The sequence below is a fragment of the Cupressus sempervirens genome, chromosome 4, assembly GCF_028749045.1.
Source record: "Cupressus sempervirens isolate cs-2001-9-10 chromosome 4, ASM2874904v1, whole genome shotgun sequence".
Classification (NCBI taxonomy): domain Eukaryota; kingdom Viridiplantae; phylum Streptophyta; class Pinopsida; order Cupressales; family Cupressaceae; genus Cupressus; species Cupressus sempervirens.
In genome coordinates, this window is record NC_143121.1 from 554,653,110 (window position 1) to 554,672,793 (window position 19,684).

The 19,684-nt window shown below is 33.7% G+C and overlaps 1 pseudogene; it reads right to left on the bottom strand.

Annotated features, from left to right (window-relative positions):
* Positions 1-13,067: 13,067 nt before the first annotated feature.
* LOC149562393 (putative linoleate 9S-lipoxygenase 5) overlaps positions 13,068-19,684 on the bottom strand; it is an 82,186-nt pseudogene continuing 75,569 nt past the window's right edge.

Consider the following 19,684-nt stretch of genomic DNA (forward strand, 5'->3'; position numbering starts at 1 on the left):
ACTTTTCAGAAACGCTACCTCCTTATCTATAGGCTTGCAATTGTGCAAGCTTCCTTTCATCTAGATTTCAGGCCTCATCTAGGCACTCTAAGGTCTCCAATGGTGAGTTTGAAGAATTTTTTGCAAATTTTTCCACCAAAAATCTGTAATAACTTCTTTGATACTTATGCTTGAGCAATGCGATTTTTATGGTAGGCTTACAACTCTAAAATGAACCTTCCTATAGAAAATGAGAACATTACAAGCTCATATGACAAACTTACTAAAAAAAGAGCAAGTTCTCATAAATAGTAACCACCCTTTCTACTAGTCCTTATTAAAATATAAAAGACTAAAAATAAATTATTTTTTTTTGGGTGATGCAAGATTTCTCTTACACCTAGGATGCTCCTGCATCACATCAACATTAATTTAATATCCTAATGGCCTTAGCCATCTCACTCTAGGAATTGGTGCTTGAATAAATGTGTGATCAACATCAACTAGGAAACAAAGATCATCATAATGTTTTTCCACTAATAACATTGGAATCCTTAATCTCTTCTTCATGGATTGTTTGAAATCCTCAAAATAACTAGTCATTATTGACTCAAAATGTTCACCTAATTGTTCAATGAATTCTCCTATTTGAACTGAAATAGACCTATTTGTCTTCCATGCAATTGTACCAAATGTAGGAAATGTGTTCTATATATAAAAGAAGATACATATCAAAATAGATCCAAATTTATACTGAGCACTCTGTGTTTTCCTTATTTCTCCTAGGTTTTCAATCAATTGTTGTAGCTATAGTTTGGCAAGATCATATGCATGATCCTTCTTTACAATCTTGTAGCCTATGTCCACTGCAATGTAGGGTACACTATTCAATCTACTTGATTGATAAAACTTATGTGTAGTCACCCTCACTACAAAAGCTATCAGAGGATATGCGATGTGTGTATATGGTCATTCCTCTCGTATTCCACATAGCTCATGTGTTCTTTTCAATGACTTCTTTGGAATCACTTCTAATAGTCTTTGGCCGATCTAGGGTTGGATACCCTATTACCACCCTATTGATTATTCTCTTTGTGATTTTAATTGGCCCATTATCTAACCACATTGAGCTATCATGAATTCTGCTCAAAATAATCCTGATCCACTCAATTTTGAAAACATTAGGGAAATCTAGGGCATGAGTTAACCCTTTCTTTTCTACAATCTTGAATTCTTCCCTCAACACACCATTTTCACATAGTTTTCCATATGCTTCTCCGATTTCCATGTCTCCAATACTACCAACCTTACAGTTATAACATTTTTTAACATCTTGGATCATTAAAACCTTTGGTGATATCATAGATAGCACACTGGAGGGATCTTGTTTGTAAGCTATGTTTGGAATGGCCTTGAAAATAGGTTATTTATCTCATTAATAACTAACTTAACATTCAAATCCTCTTTTCCCTCTACACCTTTTTCTTTCGAAGAACTAGACACCATTATATAAATCTAGGGTTTACAAAATTTGAAATAGCATAGCTCAGCACATGATAAATACCTTGTAAAATCTGATGAAATGATGTCGAATAACTATTCAAATCTCCTAAAAATGCTTCAGATGAAATTTATAGATCACCTTTAGCTCTTTTTGTTCTCTCTCAAATTTTAATGATGTTAAATGAGAAGGAATTGATGAAATAGCCCTTTAAGATACTCCAATTAATGCCAATTGCTTACATAGCTCTAAGCTCAACAACAACTAATTTTTGGCTCACTCAACATACACTAGTATATCACTTGTTCGACAACCATTATGAACTTAGTAACAAATAGCCAATTTGCTAGCTCAACATCCACTAGAACTACACTCAACAACCATAGGAAACTTTTCATGCTCATCAATAACATGAAGAATTGACAAAACATAAAGATTTTTCCTTGATTCCTTATAACACCTTGCATCTTTATTCATTCTTATGTAATCTTCTCAGAATTAAATCCTTTGGAAATGATGTATGGTATAATTTTTAAATATCAATCCCACATACCTCTTTATTGCTTAGTTTGATGAGGTGTGATCACTTGACCCATTGGGTGAAGTGATCCCTTCTCCACTTGATGTGCTACAATCCTCCTTTCTCTTCCATGTCTTATTCATTTCATTTCTAATATTTTCAACATCTACTTTTCCTTTGCCTTTATTAAACTCACAACTTGGTGCCTTTGACCTTGTTGGACAATATTGATTGATGTGACCAGTCTTCAAACAACTAAAACATATTGTTTGATTCAACCACCTTTTGTAGTCACTCCTAAAGTGTGTTCTAATATAATTCTCAAGAAAATGACCATACTCTTGACAGTAGTGACAACTATACCTTGTATTATAATCCCAATTATAAAAGTTGCCATTGTTCTTTACCTTTGTTTGCTAGTTTGATGATCACATTAGTTTGGATCTGCACTCAAAATCTCTATGTCCATACTTCTAACAGTTGTAACAATATCCTCCAAATCTTTGAGTGTGCATGGTCATGGTTTTGCATTCATGTTGTCGATGACCTTATTTATTGCACTTATAATAGTGACCCATGCTCTTCTGCTTAACATTTTGATTTACAGTATTTCTCCTACACACATTGGAAGTATGTCCTTTCTTACCACAATAATGACAAGTAGGTTTCAAATTCTTCCCATATTTCGATGATTCTCCCTCTTTAGTACTTGTGTATACTAGTCTAGATATATTATTGTTGGATCTAGGGGATCTCATCAATTGTTCAAAGTACTTGATGGCTTCACTAGGTTTATTTAAACTTCAGCAAACTCCTTTTCCCTTTTTAGGTCATAGCTCAATTGCTCATTCTACAACTTAAGTGTTGTTATCTCAGTGTACTTGGCATTCAATTCATGGTTGGCATTCATCATTTCACCCAAAGTTTTCAATTACATGTTAGCAATCCTAGTTACTTCTAATGATTTCTCTTGTAGTCTATTGATCAAAACTCTTTTGTCATCTTCAATCATGGCTTTGTATTCCATAGCTTTCTTTTTCTATTTGGTCACCTCAAATAGCAATATGGGTTGTGATTCTTGTTCTAATTTAAGATTTCTAATCAATTAGATCTACAATTGCTGCATCAAATTCATTGAAGCCTACATTTACAAATACCTTAGTAGTGTCTATCTCTTTGTATTGCGTGTGATTCTCCTCAATAGTAATTTCCTTCCTTCTCTTTAAAGATTTCTTAAGATCTTCTCTTGCTTCATTCAATTGATGTAGAATAAGATGTATTTCAATCTCTTGGTTCTCAATAATCTTTCCCAACTTGTAGACTTCCATTTCCAAGATCTTTCCTCAAAGCTGCAAAGCTTCACTTTGAGAGAACTAAGCTCTAATATCAATTGTTGGAATTATAATATGAAAGGTAAACTTCTAAAGGGAGGGGAGTGTGAATCAATGCTTTAAACTTTGACCCTTAAAAATATTCACCACACATACATCTCAACTATTCAACAAGTAAACTGAAATACCATGTAAAGCATGTACATCTAAAGCATGTAAACAAGTAAGCATTCACACATATATGACATCAAATATCAATACCCATAAACCCTCCAATGAGAAGGTAAAATTGGGGTGGGGATGACACCCACAAATCTTCACTACTACAGTAAAAAAGTGTATAGAATGAAGGTTACAATGTTTGATCATAAACCATGATCTACCCTGTGAAAAGTTTGCTCTATTAAAGGCTTACAAAGATTGTTAAGTCTCACCCTATTAAAGGATTTCAACACCTTGTTCAAAGTGTGCCTTGTTAAAGGACTTGAACTCACAATTAAGTAAACACCTTGTTAGATGATTTCAATACAACCTATTAGGATTAGTTTGTTAAGAGATTTAACTGATTCACCTATTATAATGTCTCAACATTGATCCTATTGTTTAGCACTTTGTTGCTTGATGACAGATCACCTCTAAACTGATGTATACTTGATGCTTCTTGATCAGATGTCTCTATGTTGTTCACTATTTCCTTCCTTTATTCTCTTTTAATTGATTCTACAATGCAATTTAGATCATAGTACCTTGGTCACCATGAATGTCCTAGTTTGTGCATGCAAAAATCTCCTTGATCATTAATTCATTCACTTTCACACTCATAGAAAATTTAGGGTTTGTCATCCTTAAGGAGACCTAGGTGACTTAGGGTTAGGTATGAATCAACGACTTTGATTCACCCATATTGCCACTTAAACCTTCCATTTAACTGATTAGATGCATGTAATGCATAGGGATTCCAACTTAAGATTCATCCTTATCACTAAAATATTGTAATTCAATCTGTAAGTTGGCTAAAAATTGTTTACATGGTAGTTTGTACCAATACAAACAACTATGACAAAACTATGTTACTTAGCATCTAAAGTCCCTAGTGCTTGACACATACTGACTTCAATATTGATACTCGACATCTAAATGACTTGGCATGCACTACTTGCTCAGTTCCTAAATCACTCGACATATACTATCTACTTGACACTTGAGTGACTTGGCACATGAGTGACTTGACACTCACTGTTGACTTGACATGCTCTAACTTATACATGTTGTGCTCAACATATACTACTTGTTCGACATGATCTAAGAAAATGACTTAAATGTATAGACACTCACTTGTCAAAGCCACTCTGAGATCAACACTAATGTTCCTAAGTTATTTTGTCTTGTAGTGGTCCTAGACAGACCACTAGTGTAATAAGGGGACTAGCCTAGTCCTAATGTAAGGTGTGTTAGAGTAGGAAGCCTTAATAGGTCCTTAGTGACCTTAGTTGCAAGTATGCCCATATCAGGCCAAATAGGGTGTTTTTGTGATTTTGGTGGTAAATTGTCCAAGAAAGGGACTTGAGGTCCTTTTTCAATGTTTTAAGACCTTATATAGGCATTTGGTGAAGTTTGGTGGACTTATATCAAGTTTAGATAGCGAATCCAAAAAAATGTAAAAGTTGCCAAAACGTTGTCAATGTTGTCATTGACAACATTGACAACATTTGTTGCATAAATGAAACTTCGAGAAATGGGTTTCATAACTATCTAAAACCATTGTTTTGAGCCTTGGTCAACTATTTACGGCTATTCTTGACTTGATTAAGGGGTTGGCTTAATTTTGGAAGAGTGTGTATGGACTACACAATAATAAGAACAATCCCAATTTTTTGTTTTTCTGAGCACTTGGTATTTTAATGGATTGAATTAAGTGTTGTAACCATTGGAAGTGTTAAAGTAGTTCATTTCAAGAATTTGTGTGGTGTTGGATTTTGATTGTGTAAGCTTTTAGTTAGTTTTGTAATTTTTTTTGTTTTCTATTAGTTCATTGGTTTGAACCAGGCAACTGGTGAAGATGGGGTCATCTTCCCACTGTGGCATACACATGGGATTAAGGAGGTGACTCCATGTATAAGGATGGGCCCTGGAAAGCAAGCAAGGTATTTTTAAGGTGATGCCCTAGGCAAGCTAGAGTTGCATGGCTAGGGATCATAATAAGTTTTAGAGGTGATAAGGTGGATTGAAGGCATTAATAGCTTCTCTGAAAGCTTGGAGAGAGGTAGACATATGGGGGCTGAAGTCCCAAGCTCCATGGGTAGTGCTAGTGAAGGATTTTTGGAAGGGAAAATAGAGTTCTTGTCAGACAAGCTTTGAATGTCTTAAAACCCTAATTTATAGGCATGTTTGTAGGTCTTACTATACAAATAATTTGGGAGCAAAAGACCTTAAGAATATTTTAGGTCTCTAAAAAGGGTGTGTAGATCAAGGTTTATTTTATCTCCTTGTTAAGGATTTTTTCAAGATATTAGAGTTTTTTTCACCAAAAGTAGGCCTAATTGCTTGTAGCCCTATTTGGGAGGCAACTATTATGTTTCTTGGAACTCAATCAATGTTCTAATGAAAAGTGTGGTTAGCTTTGCAAAGGGTCCTAATGACCTGCTAGAAGTCTACATCTCTTGGTAGGGTGATTATTGAACATGTTGGGGTAGATTGTGGAATTGGTGAAGAGGGAGCACGAAGGGCTAATGTAAGCCTAAGAAGTGGTATGTGGATCTATTGTTCTATCTAATTGGTGTTCACTAGTTGAATGAAGTAGGATCTCATATATAGAATCCTAAGGAGAGAAGGATTAGTAAGAAACCCTATTAGGTCAAAAGAATGTCCTAAGGAGACCCTAGAGAAAGATATGGTAGGAGCAAGACTAGTGTTGCATCAATCACATTTTAAGAATTTGTCATAGCTTTAATTAGATTTTTCATTCCCCATTGAGTACATATTGAAGGAAAATCCTTAATGATGTATCCTAACAAATTTTATTTTTCAATGAAATGCAAGGAAATGCTATTGTGTGAGTATGCTAGCATTAGAGTTAAGTTTGTAGGTGCATTCCTTCATGGGTGAGGTGGTACTATTATTCTTTCACATTTTCTTTCTATTATTTGACACATTTATGAATGTATTTACTTTCTTGCACATTCACTTAGGAAAGGAACAAGTGGTATTAGACTTCTATTGGTTCTCACTGAAGTGTTTTAAATTTATATCATAGATCCCTAGAGTTACCTGACTGGGGAACAAGGGAACAAGTTTTTGGGATGGGGTCTAAGGGCATAAGTTTTTGTGTGGTAGGGGAACAATAGAAAGGTGGTTGCATAACTACATACAATACTTGAAAAATTCCTAGTGCAAGCTTTCAAGGTGCATTCAAATGATTTTCAAATCAACAACATTTCCTTAATCCCATCTATGGATGTCACCTACATAGCTGATTGTTCCTAGTTAGTCATGACAAATCTGTTATATCTCATGTGATATCGCTACTAGATGAGTATTCTTCTTCATTTTATAATCATCTGATTAGGTCTATTGTTGGAGTTTTTGGACTTACATTCTAAAACTCTCCAAACAACCCAACAAGCAAATAGTAACACCTAAAGATAAATATCCAAACTAATCACCAACAAAGCTACCGTCGGTGACTATTTTGGATATTTATCTTTAGGTAATTTTTTAAAAACAAATCATGTTGGTCAAACTTTTGACCAAAACATTGACTAGGATGTTGTCATGGGTTTGGTATCCTAGTCAATCAAGGGAGCCATTTTGACCAAGTTTGGTCAAAAGTTATACAGACCTTCTTGCAAACAATGGAGGCCATTTTCAACCAAATTTTGTGTGAACATTCCAACATGAACAAGGATTAGTTGAAGTTTCAATGAGGAAAATAATGATAAAATTATTTGTAGATCGTTTAACCAACATTAGTAGAATATTTGACTAATTTTCGTCAAAAAAGGAGGCCAATTCTACTAGTGGCATGTCACCCTTCAAGGAATTGTATGGTATAAACCTTCATCATTCATGGATCTAGTATTGGACAACAATCATGCATGGAGAGCTAAAGAATGGCTACAAGAGAGTTTAGATATCATGAAATCTCTCAAGGAAAATTTATAGAGGGCTCAAAATCAACAAAAGATGTATGATGACCGACATTGTGTAGAAATAATTTTTGAGGTTGGTGATTTTGTATACCTTCAGCTTCAACCATATAGACAATCCTTCCTAAAGTCTTCTAGTAAGGAGAAGTCAAAACCACACTTCTATGGGTTGTACATAGTGGTTCAAAGGGTAGGAGAAGTAGCCTACAAATTGGAGCTTCCCTAGGGGAGTTGGAATCCATAATGTTTTTCATGCGTCATGTCTAAAGAAGGCTATTGGACAACCTGTCATAGTGTTAAAGGAATTGCCTCCCATTAATGAAGAGGGGAAATTAATTCTAGAGCCAACTGAAATCATTGATGTCTAGGAGAAGAGGTTCAGGTCTTGCACCATTAAGGAGTTTCTTGTGCAATGGAAGGAGATTCTGGTTGAGGATGCCACTTGGGAAGGTGAGAAAATTCTGGAGCATCCAAGTTTGCAATTGCTTGAGGGAAAACAATTTTCGGCCCAGGTGGACTGTGATGTCCCCAATATTATAAAATAATATTTTTTTGGTAATGTGGCCAACAATCAATGTTTTCATCTCTCGAACCCACTCTTTATTTTATTTTGTGGTAGCTTTTCAGCCTGTCGACATTTTTTTAATCCTTCGAGAAGCTTCCTGGAAGCCCTTTATAAGGCCATCTTGTAGGTTGTTTTAGGCATGCAATTTGGATTATTTTCTTTGTATTGCGAATTCCAATTAGAGTTATATGTTGTTCACCATTTCAAAAGTGAGAGATCTTCTCTACTTGGCCCTTATAGTTTTGATGCGATTCAACCCTCACTCTATTCGGTACTTTGTATTACTTTGCTTGAATTTGGCAAATATGGGCACCATCCTTGTTCAAGAATATAATATTGTGTATCATTTATTACATCTTTGTATTTGGTGTACATTCTGTATTTGGAAAACATTTGGAATTCGATAATGTATATTGTTTTCCACATTCCCGAATTTCACATTAGCGCCCTTCGCACCATTTCCCCCAGACTATGTGGCCTTCCAATCATATGACTTCATGCAATATTTCCCATTGGATGACTTCTCTTTCCATATAGAAACCAACCTCTAATCATCACAAATCCCTCCAGTTACTATACCACCTTTCATCGTCCATCTTACACTTGCACTAGTTATTTCGCATGACTCGCATGCCTCCATCTTCTCACTGTATGGCTCCCCACACTCTAATTCCCTCTAGTAGTCATTTCCTTCCACCTCTATTCCTCCCCCAATCACTATACAACCTTCCACATCCTATCGTATGGTTGTCAAGCCTTATCGTGCTGTCATTACCTTCCACAACACACACTTTACCAACATTGTACAACTTCTAGCAGGCACGTCTTAGGCATATTACAAACACCAAAAATATAATTCTCAAGATCATATCAAGTTTTTCAAATTAAGTAATATACTTAATAATTTAAAAAGGACATTGGAATACAACTTAATATTTAGTGAAATCTAAATTATATTATTTTTCAACTTGCTAGTTTGAAGAATTCTTTTTAATAAAAGATTATTTCTATATCTAATTATATAATAATATTATTCCTTTTTGAGACTTCAAATATTATCAACATAAGTGTCCATATAAGATGAAAACTAAATCTAATGTCTAAACATTTAATTTGATTTTGAATATTAAATTATAAACTTTTCACATTTATTCAAAATGGACTCTCTCTTAATCCAAACTAATCTTTTTGAAATAACAAAAAACATTTTGATTGATCAAAACAAAAGAAATTTAATAAGAGATTTTTTAAATAAATTGAAACAAAAATTAAATTAAATATTTCAATTTTTAAAATATGTTTTTTTTCAACAACATACTATTAGCAGTTGTATCTAAAAGAGGTGCATTGTTTAAGTCCATAGCAAAATATATTATGCGTATTATATCATTTTTTAAAATATAAACAATAATTTAAAAATTACTAAATTAAATATTTTGAATTTTTTTATAGAATGAAATCTAACTTTTCAACTAAAATTATTATCAAAGATATATTTTTGAAAGATGATAAACTTTTTTGATTCATAGATTAACTTAAATATAATACACAAATTTTTATCAAATCATAATAAATACTTAAACTATAAATCATCTTTGATTTTTTTCAAAAGATAAAAGAAAAATTAGGTGTAGAATTTTAAAATATTGACATATTTTCTTGTAGATTGAAAGCACTCTCAACTCACCACATGATATATTAATTTTTATATTGATTATTCTCAAATCATATTTCTAAAATATTTATTAATATTAATATTGATTATTCTAAATCACATTTCTAGAATATTTTATAACAAATATAATTGTTTAAGATATAATCATCTTCAATTTAATATTACCAGTTTACATGACCTATTTACTACTTAACAATTTATAAAAATGCTCTAAACTACTTAAATATTTTATTTCCAAACTTTTAAAATGAATTTCTCGCAACTTAAACTTTATATCTCTATGATCCTTTGTAAGGAGTTTTATTTAATCTTTTATTTGGACTTTTAAGATGTTTAATAAATAAATAATTTTCTTTTTCTAAATATTTTATATTATTCTTTTCTAATTATTATGTATTTTTATTCTCATTTTCTTAAATTTCACATTATCAACATTTCCTCATAAAGACTTTAAGACTTTAACTTTTGAATAAAAATGGCATATCTTTTGAAACTACATTAGACTTTTAATAGACATAGTTTGGAGCATAACAATTGCAAATTTAGCCTAAGCATACCTGATAGTAAATGGGAAAGATAAAGAAAGTTCGTGAAAGTCAGAAGGAAAATGTGTTAATTTTATTTGAAGTATTTGAAGATTTTTTTTAATTGTAGAAAACAAGCAACTAGTTGAATTTTGTTGAAGTTTCAGAATGATTGTTGAATTGTTGTGTGCAACAAGTAATACATCATGTTCTTCCTCATTCTAACTTCCTTTTGAGTTTTATTGTTGGGATTCCTACACAATAGAATTTAACTTATTAAACTAACATAAGACCTCTAACTGAATTATTGCATATGTATAGAATATTATAAAACTCTTAGCTCATGTTCATGAACAATGACTAATATCTCCCCTAGATCTATCATGTGTTGTCTAAAGCCTCGAGAACTATTAAGCAAAGCATATTTTAGGTCCTCCTCTAAAGCTTCCTTTTTGAATTGGAGAACTTGCATAAACAAATATAACTAAACTTGCAAGATATAATGACTTGTAAGATACAATCAACTCACTAGTTTGACATAATTTTTTATGAAATAAAAAATATTAAAGATGAAAATATTCACTTACCAAGCCATCATCAAGCCATAATCAATTCTATTGTACCCACCAGATCCTAATATATGGGATTCATTACTTGAAACCTTGACTTGAGTCGCCTTTGTTGTCTATCAGAAATATCTTTAAAATCCTCATATTGCAAATGACCTATAGTTTGGATTATTATGGGCATTCCTCTTATATTTGGAATCTTTAATGAGTTCATCCCATGTTGTTGGGTCTATGATCCAAGATGAGCATGGATAACTTAGGTTCTTTGTTAACTTGGACCTTAATTTGTCTCATTTGGAATGAATATATTTTTGTGCAATATTTACAATATTTTGGTAGTCAAAGCCAAGGTCTCCAAATGCCATGATTACATCTTTACAAAATTCATCTTTCTTAGTACTAGATTGCTTTCTCCAATCCATTTGAATTGAATTGTCAAACAATTTCTTTGCACAACGATAGATAAAGTAAGTAATTTCATGACCATTTCATCGTTCAAGTCGTTGCCTTCTAAAGATGACAAATTTTATTAATTAAGGTAGAAAAAAGTAAAAAAATAAATATTTAAAAAACATCTAATAGAAATTGTTAAAGGCAACATTACAAACTAGCAAGTTGAACTCCCGAACTCCTATTACAATTGTCTTTAATTATCTAGTCCCCCAACTTATCAATGTGAATCCCATAGAAATTTAAAGTAAATGAACAATTCTAATTAGATCTTCATATCACTAAAAAAAACCCAAATTTTTCATGACTTACCTTAATTTTAACCTTGATTTATTCATGAGGCTATTTCCCATCTACCTATTTTAAAGCCGATAGGCTTATTGTGGGAGCTTTTGCTCCAATTTTTTTTTATCTTGCTGAAAATGTTGTAAGACCTCTTTCCAATTGATTTTTCAACGAGATATTGATAATAATATATTTTTGTAATTCTCAAAAATTAAATTTATTCTTCTCAATCTTAGTTTTAATGTTTTGGCAAGTTTCTATTTTGATTTCTTGTAGATCTTATAGTTCATAGATTCACATCTATTTTCTATTACATATATTTGATCATTTAATTTCATTTATATTTTGAACATGTAAGCAACATTGCGGATTACTATTGATTTCTTCAATTTGATATTCATGTAACCTAGAATAGGCACCATAAAATATCAACAAAATATATATTTTTTCTTACAATAGACAATAGTACACTAATATAAATATTTTTTTGAATTTCAATTAATTTAATTAAAAAAATTATTATTATTGCTTTTATATTTGATAGAAAATTAATATAAATATGAAATTATTCTCATATTTTTAAAGGAAAACAATTTTTAAACTGTGTAACAAATGTTTTTTATTTTTTATTTTTAAAAAATTAGATGGTGTTTTTAATATCTATTCCAATAAAGTATGTATAAATCTTAGTATTTATAGTGTTATTATTTGTGACAATTAAAATTCTTCTATTTTTTAAGTCAAATGCTAAATTATATATATGAACATTAATAAATATAATTTCAATTTTATAGAAAAAGATCAATTCTATCAACCATACCCACGAAAAAATATTTCTATCATATAGACTCTTTAAAAATAAATAAATATCAAATTTTATTTTATTATCTACAATTTTTTAAAAAAAGAGTATCCACAAAAAAATATATTCTAATTTTGAAAATTGAAATTATTTTCTTTGCCTTCTTCTTTTACAAGATCTTCATTTATGTATAGATTGTCATTATCAATAGTTAAACTATGTATATATATTTAAGCTATGAGAATATGAGAATGTGGCAATTTGATTTTTATTTATTAGGGTTGATAGGTAATTTACATTATGTTTCCAATGTTTCCAATGTAAAATTTGATCATATATTTCTTATTAATAGAATTTGTAAACTATTATATAATTTTTCTAAGATTTAACAATTAAAAATATTTAAATATATTAATTATTAATATATAAAATTTAAAAGATCTTAGTAAAAATCTTCTTCTTTCATATTCATATGAACAAATAACTCCTATCAACTAATCGTTGAGTTGAATTGAGCGTAAACATAAATGCACAACTGCTAAAATAATTTGTACCAAAGACCTTATTACACACTATCCCAACAAAAGAACATTACAAAACCCGAACAAACTTCAGCCACACATTCTTTTCCATTCTTCCGCACTTCTTCTTATCCTGCCATCGTAGAAAGGACTGGAGCTTTTCGTGAAGCCCTTATTTTATCCTGTAAACAGGGGTTGTGTTAAGGGGAGACGCTGTTTGGAATTCCTCGGCCAGTTAATCCGCCTTTCTTGCTCAAATCCGAAGTGCTCGGAAACAGCAACGTGTATGGCTCTTTCACAGGCCCTGATCTATTCTCCAGCCTTTCATCTCCATTCCTCTCCTTTATCTTCTCCTCTATTTCTTTCAATTCGTTGCTAAAGCTCTGAAACGCTTCCATTACTTGCTCATCGTCAGTCCAGTCCCCTGTTTCTCTCTGCCCCAGATACACTTCGTCTCTTGAATGTCTGGACAACAACTCTACCAGCCCGATGCCCACACTAGTTTGAAACTGATTGGAGACGGGTTTCAAGAAAAATGCGTCTGGATTCATTGCAAGCCCTGAGGATTCTTTGGATCCTTCCTCTGGGATGAGCCTTCTGCTGGCAGCAGGCCTATTGGGCATGTATCCAGAGTATGCATACTGCCCAAAGTTGGTTGCTGCATGAAGAGCTGAAGCCACCCATATCATTGTTGTTAATGTTTTCTGAAGCTCTGCCACAGTTTCCATCTTGTACCACCATGTCTCATCCTTTTTGTCTCCATGACCAACATATCTGATCTCATCCCACCATGCCTGAAGCTCTGTGTCACCTTTTACAAGTTCATCATTATCGTTGTAGTAGATGGACACATATTTCCCAACCCATTTCTGTATTGCACACCATATCTCTAATCCATCCACAGCATAAGGGTAGTCTTGGATCATCAGCCTCAGCTCATGGGGCATCGATTCATCCTCCTCTGCGATTCCCCTGTTTCATCCCAAATTATGCGGGTCAGTATCTCTTCAAATGGAACAAATTTCAGGGGAACCCAAACAGACAATGTTAGGAATTTAGTACCTTTTGAGAAGATCAGCAGGCAAGCCTTGTTCATCAAATCTCCAGCTTTTGTAAACAATAGCAGGCAATTCCAATGAATACTTCTGTAGAAACAGCGTTTGTTCGATTAATCCCTCCGCATTTATGAGAATATGACGAGCCAGAGCATTGATGCTCATTGTATCACGAAAATGAGGGCTTAGCAGCTTATGCAGGGGATGCAAGGCGCTCAGGTTTCTGTTTGTGGCGATTACAACTGGTTCCATGACTGCGTGGGTCCTCAGCCTGAAAGCCCAAAAGAACAACAACCCCATGTCATGAATTTTGATCTCTTCTTCAATCAATGATATTGTCAAACAAAATACTTAAAGAGTCGGTAAGTATTTATTATTAATAAACAAATGTTGAATCAATGTCTCTTGCCAAAGACCAAGAGACTTCCTAATTTATACTTCTGTAATGTTGATACAGATCTTTTCAATTTCCTTGAGATTTCAGAAAACACCAGAATTTTAGTGGAAGTTCTTACCAGTGGCTGATCAATTCATGGTGTCCAGAATCGTTAACGGTGACGTGCGCTTTAGCGAGCTGCCAGAGTGCACCAGAAACTCCTTCCTCTTCAGGAGTAAACACCCTTCTCAACCCTAATGGCAGACTCAATTCAATGGCAAGTGGTTTCAAGGTGTCATCGTTGCAGAGGAATAAAATAGTTCGAGAAGCATAGGCTTTTGTGGACAGAGCATTTATCCGGTTCAGAAATGGCATGAAGGCGTCGTGATGATCCAAAATGAACAACTTCTTTTCTTCAATGGCCTAAGTATTTATAATGACACAGAGAAGATACAATTGTTATATAACATCTTACAGAATAAGAAATAAATCAATTAATAAATAGGAATATTTTCCACGGCAGATCAAATTCTGATACTTTTATGAATTCAATTGTTCTGTTAATTTTATGAAATATAGATTCTTGTTAACTAATAGTTACTACTATGAAACACAAGACGACTACAAATATTATACAATTGAATTGTAATACCAATATCACAAATCAAACCAATCATCTGCTTATTATTAAAACTGAGGAATGTTATACCTCCTCCACTGTAATGCCATCAAGGTTCTTCTCTATATGTGCAGCAGTGATAGAACTTTCTTGCGGGCCATATAATTCTGGATCTAATTCGCTTCTTGGAGGGAAACTCTGTAAATTTTAAGCCTGATACGTCAGACCTTATCGTACGTTACAATTCACCAAGTAAACATTATACCTCTAATAATTGAAAACAGTACAATGAGTTGATTCATTCATCTGGTTTAAACTGGACAATAAATTTTACACCGAGATTTTGAATCCATCATCATGATACAGAAGGATAACTCAAATTGGGAATTTGAAGAAAGAAAATTACTTGGAGACGCCTGATATGCAGAGGATTGACACCAGAGAGCATCTCTCGAGCAAATTCTTCATCCCTTCTCCATGCCAATCGGTCAGTTGTATCAAACAAATTTCTCTCCAAATCATGTCTTCTAGTTTTCAGAGACAAAATTTTATTTATGATAGATGAGAAAATGTAACTCACCGGCTATGATCTGTGGCGTAGGATACTTGAACAAACTCTTACAATTCTCTGCCTCCAGTGAATCGCCATTGTAAAGCTTCTTAACATCTTTAAATGAGTGGAAATCTTAACTGGGGTCAAACAGATCCTTTAGCAGAGGCCGTGCAGCCTGAAGCACACTCTTTAATCCATTACTCAACAGATCAGATATTTTGATCGCCCCAAACCGTTCATCTCGAGGAACATATGTGTTCAGGTTCAGTAAAAATAATTTTCTTTCCGTAGCAGGATCTGTCATTCATCACCAATTCTATCAGCTTCTTCCATTAATGGAGGCTAATTACAAACCAGACAATCCATAAAATTTAGGGCCAAATACAAACCACTTTTATTGCGATGACGTCCTGTTCTTCCCCTTCGCGGATATGGGAAATCTTTAAATCCTCCCAATATTGGGCGTTTGTATTCCTCACCTTTTTCTGGATCTCCAAGGTCATTATAAACATCATAATCATATATTCTGTCCCATTCTTCCCTCTTTCCTGTTCCGTCTCCTCTTAAATTCTCAAGTTCTTTACTTCTCAGCTCCACCAAGGCAAGAGGTGTATCAGCCGGTAGATAGCTCTGCAATTGCAGAACCAACAAACGAAATTTTGAGCTCAAAATTCGCGATTTCAACCAATTGAACTGTAAGGATAACAGAATTGAAAGACAGAAGTTTTGAGCAAACCTTATTTGAGAAGAAAATCCGATCTGTCTTGTATTTACTGGCAGGGTAAACCCAAGAATTGCACGCAAAATGAACACTTCCCTGTTCAGGAATTTCAATCGTCAAAGAGTTGAGAAAAAACTCATGGTGATGCAAATTTCTTATTAGAAATGCTCCAGGAGTCCCAAAGCTCAAGTCCCATTTGAAATCAACCCTGAATTTGCTCTCCTCACTGACATTGTGTTCCCCTACAGATTTCCATTTCTGTATAAATGATGCCTCCCCAAATTCTCCACTGCCATTACCTGTAACATTCAGTTTCAAGGTCTATATCTCCGATTCTATTTATCTTGATGGCAGAAGCGTTCAGTAGGTCAATTAAGTCCCAACAGGTGCAAAGAGTATGGAAAGGTGCTCTAATTGCAGGCACTAATGAGTCTGTTACACATTCTCTTTTTACGGATCACACACTACTTTTTGGTTATGCCTCCATTCAAGAAGTGAGACAGATAAAGAGAACCCTCCAAGCTTACACACTAGCTTCAGGTCAGAAAGTTAATCAGCTCAAATCAAAAATTTATTTTTTCAACACAAAGTCTGTTTTGGCTTGCAAAATCCAAAATATTTTACAATTTCCAGTGGGTAAACTTCCATCAACATATTTGGGAATTCCTTTTTTTTGGGAGCAAACAAAGTTGTCTACTAGAACAACATCATTGAGAGGATAAAACATAGACTTGCAGCTTGGAAAGCGAGATGGCTATCACTATCAGGGAGAATCCTATTAGTCAAAACAGTGTTAACAGCAATTTCAAATTATTTTTTTGCTCTCTTGAATGCTCCTGCCTCTGCTATTAGCCAAATTGAGAAACTGATTAGAAGTTTTCTTTGGTCAGATAATATGTCCGGGGATAACAAGATTCCCCTAATATCTTTAAAAGAGATGTCTCATTCTAAGTCTAAAGGAGGGGTGGACTTGCATGAACTTCTAAGTAGAAATAAAACATTTGAAGGCAAACTCGTTTAGTTTATGTATGACAAACCAAATAGCAAGTGGTGTTCTATTATGCGTAAGAAATATTTGGATATTGATGACCCATTGCGTATCTTCACTTTAGCAAATCCTCCAAAGGGGTCAGCAATTTGGAATTTTATGATGGCTTCAAGAGAGGTGGTCTTCAACTACATCACGTGCAAAGTACATAGCGGGTTATCTGTTTCTTTCTGGTTAGATTCTTGGTTGGGCTTCCCACCTCTTGTTAACTCTCCCCAAGCTTTGGAGATCATGCATATCACTAACCAACATTGGGGCTCAAAATTGATTGATTTTGTGGTTGCAATTGAGTTACACTCAGGCAAGGGTATTTGGAAGGATCCGACATCCTTACCGCTAGACAATAATCAGTGTTCCTTTTTATTGGGAGTTTTTAAGGAAAGAAATATTTATTTTTCTCGAGATAAGGATGTAGTAAGATGGGCTCCTTCTAAAGATGGTAGGTACTATGTTAAAGAAGGTTATAAAGCATTACAAAATCTGGCTGAAATTAGGCCCCCACATCGTGCTTTCAATCTTTGTTGGAATAATGTTGTGCTCCCCAAAGCAGGCTGTTGCACTTGGCTTGCTTTAAAAAAAAGGATTTTAACTAGTGATAAATTGTCTAGACTTTCAATAGCTCAGCCATTTAAGTTTGTTTTGTGTGAAGAAACGTAGGAGACTGTAGATCACATACTATTACAATGTCCTTATGCGCAATAGTGCTAGTTACATGTGCTCAAGAAACTCAATTATGAGATGCCACTTTCGAACAGCTTGTGAAATCTTTTTCAATCATGGCCCTTGCTTTATCCTAAGTCAATGTTTCATGGTATTTGGAAGTGTGCTCCTTCAGCTATTGTTTGGGTACTTTGGTGGGAAAGAAACAAGCGTATCTTTCATCATGCTTCTTCACATATGAGCAAGGTGCAAGATCAGATTGAGAAATCTATATCCGAAAGCGTTAATTCTTCAATTGCTTTTGTTAGTTTTAATCACTATTTATCAGCTTGGGCTAGTAGTATCATTCAGAATTGGAAAGCTATTCGCATTCCTATGGGTACTCATTCAAATCCAAAATTATCCGGCAAAGTTGATAGATCAAATGTCAAGTGGACTCCTTCGTTATCTGGTTTTGTTAAGATTAACTTTGATGGTGCATCACGTGGAAACCCAGGCAAATCAAGAATTGGAGCTTGCATTAGAGATGAGTGTGGAAGGGTTTTAGCAATTAAATCTCAACCTTTACCTCTAGGGACAAATAATATGGCAGAGGCACATGCTTTGCTAGCTGGCTTAATACTAGCAAGAAGAAATGGTTTTCATTCAGTTCATATTGAGGGTGACTCAATGATTATAATTAAAGCATGTCTCTCAAAAAATTCTTTCAATTGGAAAATTACTTATATCCTAAAACAGATTTGGGGGTTATTGGATTCGTTTTGAGAGTATCAGATATCTCATATATATAGGGAAGGTAATTCTGTGGCCTACTATTTAGCAAATATGGGATGTGATGATCAACATGTAGAGTTTGTTGCCTCGGCTTCACATCCCAATCTTAATTCTCATCCAATTATTCTATCTGCCTTTCTTGTTCTAGCAGAACTTTTTATCTAGGACTCAAATTAATGTCTCCAATTGCAGCCCTTTGTAGTTTGTGTTGTCGTAGGAGAAATCTTTTTTGGGCTGCTTTTCTTCTGCTTATTTTTTTTGTATTTCAACGAAGAAATGGGGTTTTCTTTTTAGTTCTTTCCCCATGGAGTTATCGAACTAGCTATTTTAATATATAGTTTGTGGCCTCATCCACATTTGCCAAAAAAAAAAAAAAACCATTCAATTTCAATTGAGTTATGATGACTTTAAATTGTGATTAATCAAATTAGAAGAATGAAAGAAAGGAGGAGAAGAACTGGGTCTGACTTGGATCGATAGAAGTAATGCTGCTAAGCTATAAAGAGATGTTATTTTGGAGCTGATCTAAGGAATTTTTCTTTTGGAGAACAAAAAATCCTGTGATTGTCTCCTCTTCAGGAGATTCAAAGAGTTTTTTGAAAATGCTTATGAATGGGCCCAAGCAATAGAGATTGACCGCCACTGTTGGAAGCTAATACTGGTTCAATATGTTCACTGTGGCTTTCTAAACAAACTCAAAATTGTATATAAGATACTGGAACGTGACTTTGTCAGACTTGTTGAAGATATCGCGTGTGGAAAGAGGTTGAGAATCCAACTACCAAATGTCACATGTATATACTAAAACAAATTAGTGGTTGGGGAAATATTATTAGAATGAATTATTCAGTCATTCATACATGTGCATAGAATGTCATTTAGAATGTATATAATAAAAGATGATGTGGTACCAATTAGGAGTCTTTTTAAATTTAAATTGTAGTTTTTCTCTAAACTATAAAATAAAAATCTATTATATTTGAAAATATGAAGAGTCAATGGGTTGAAGTT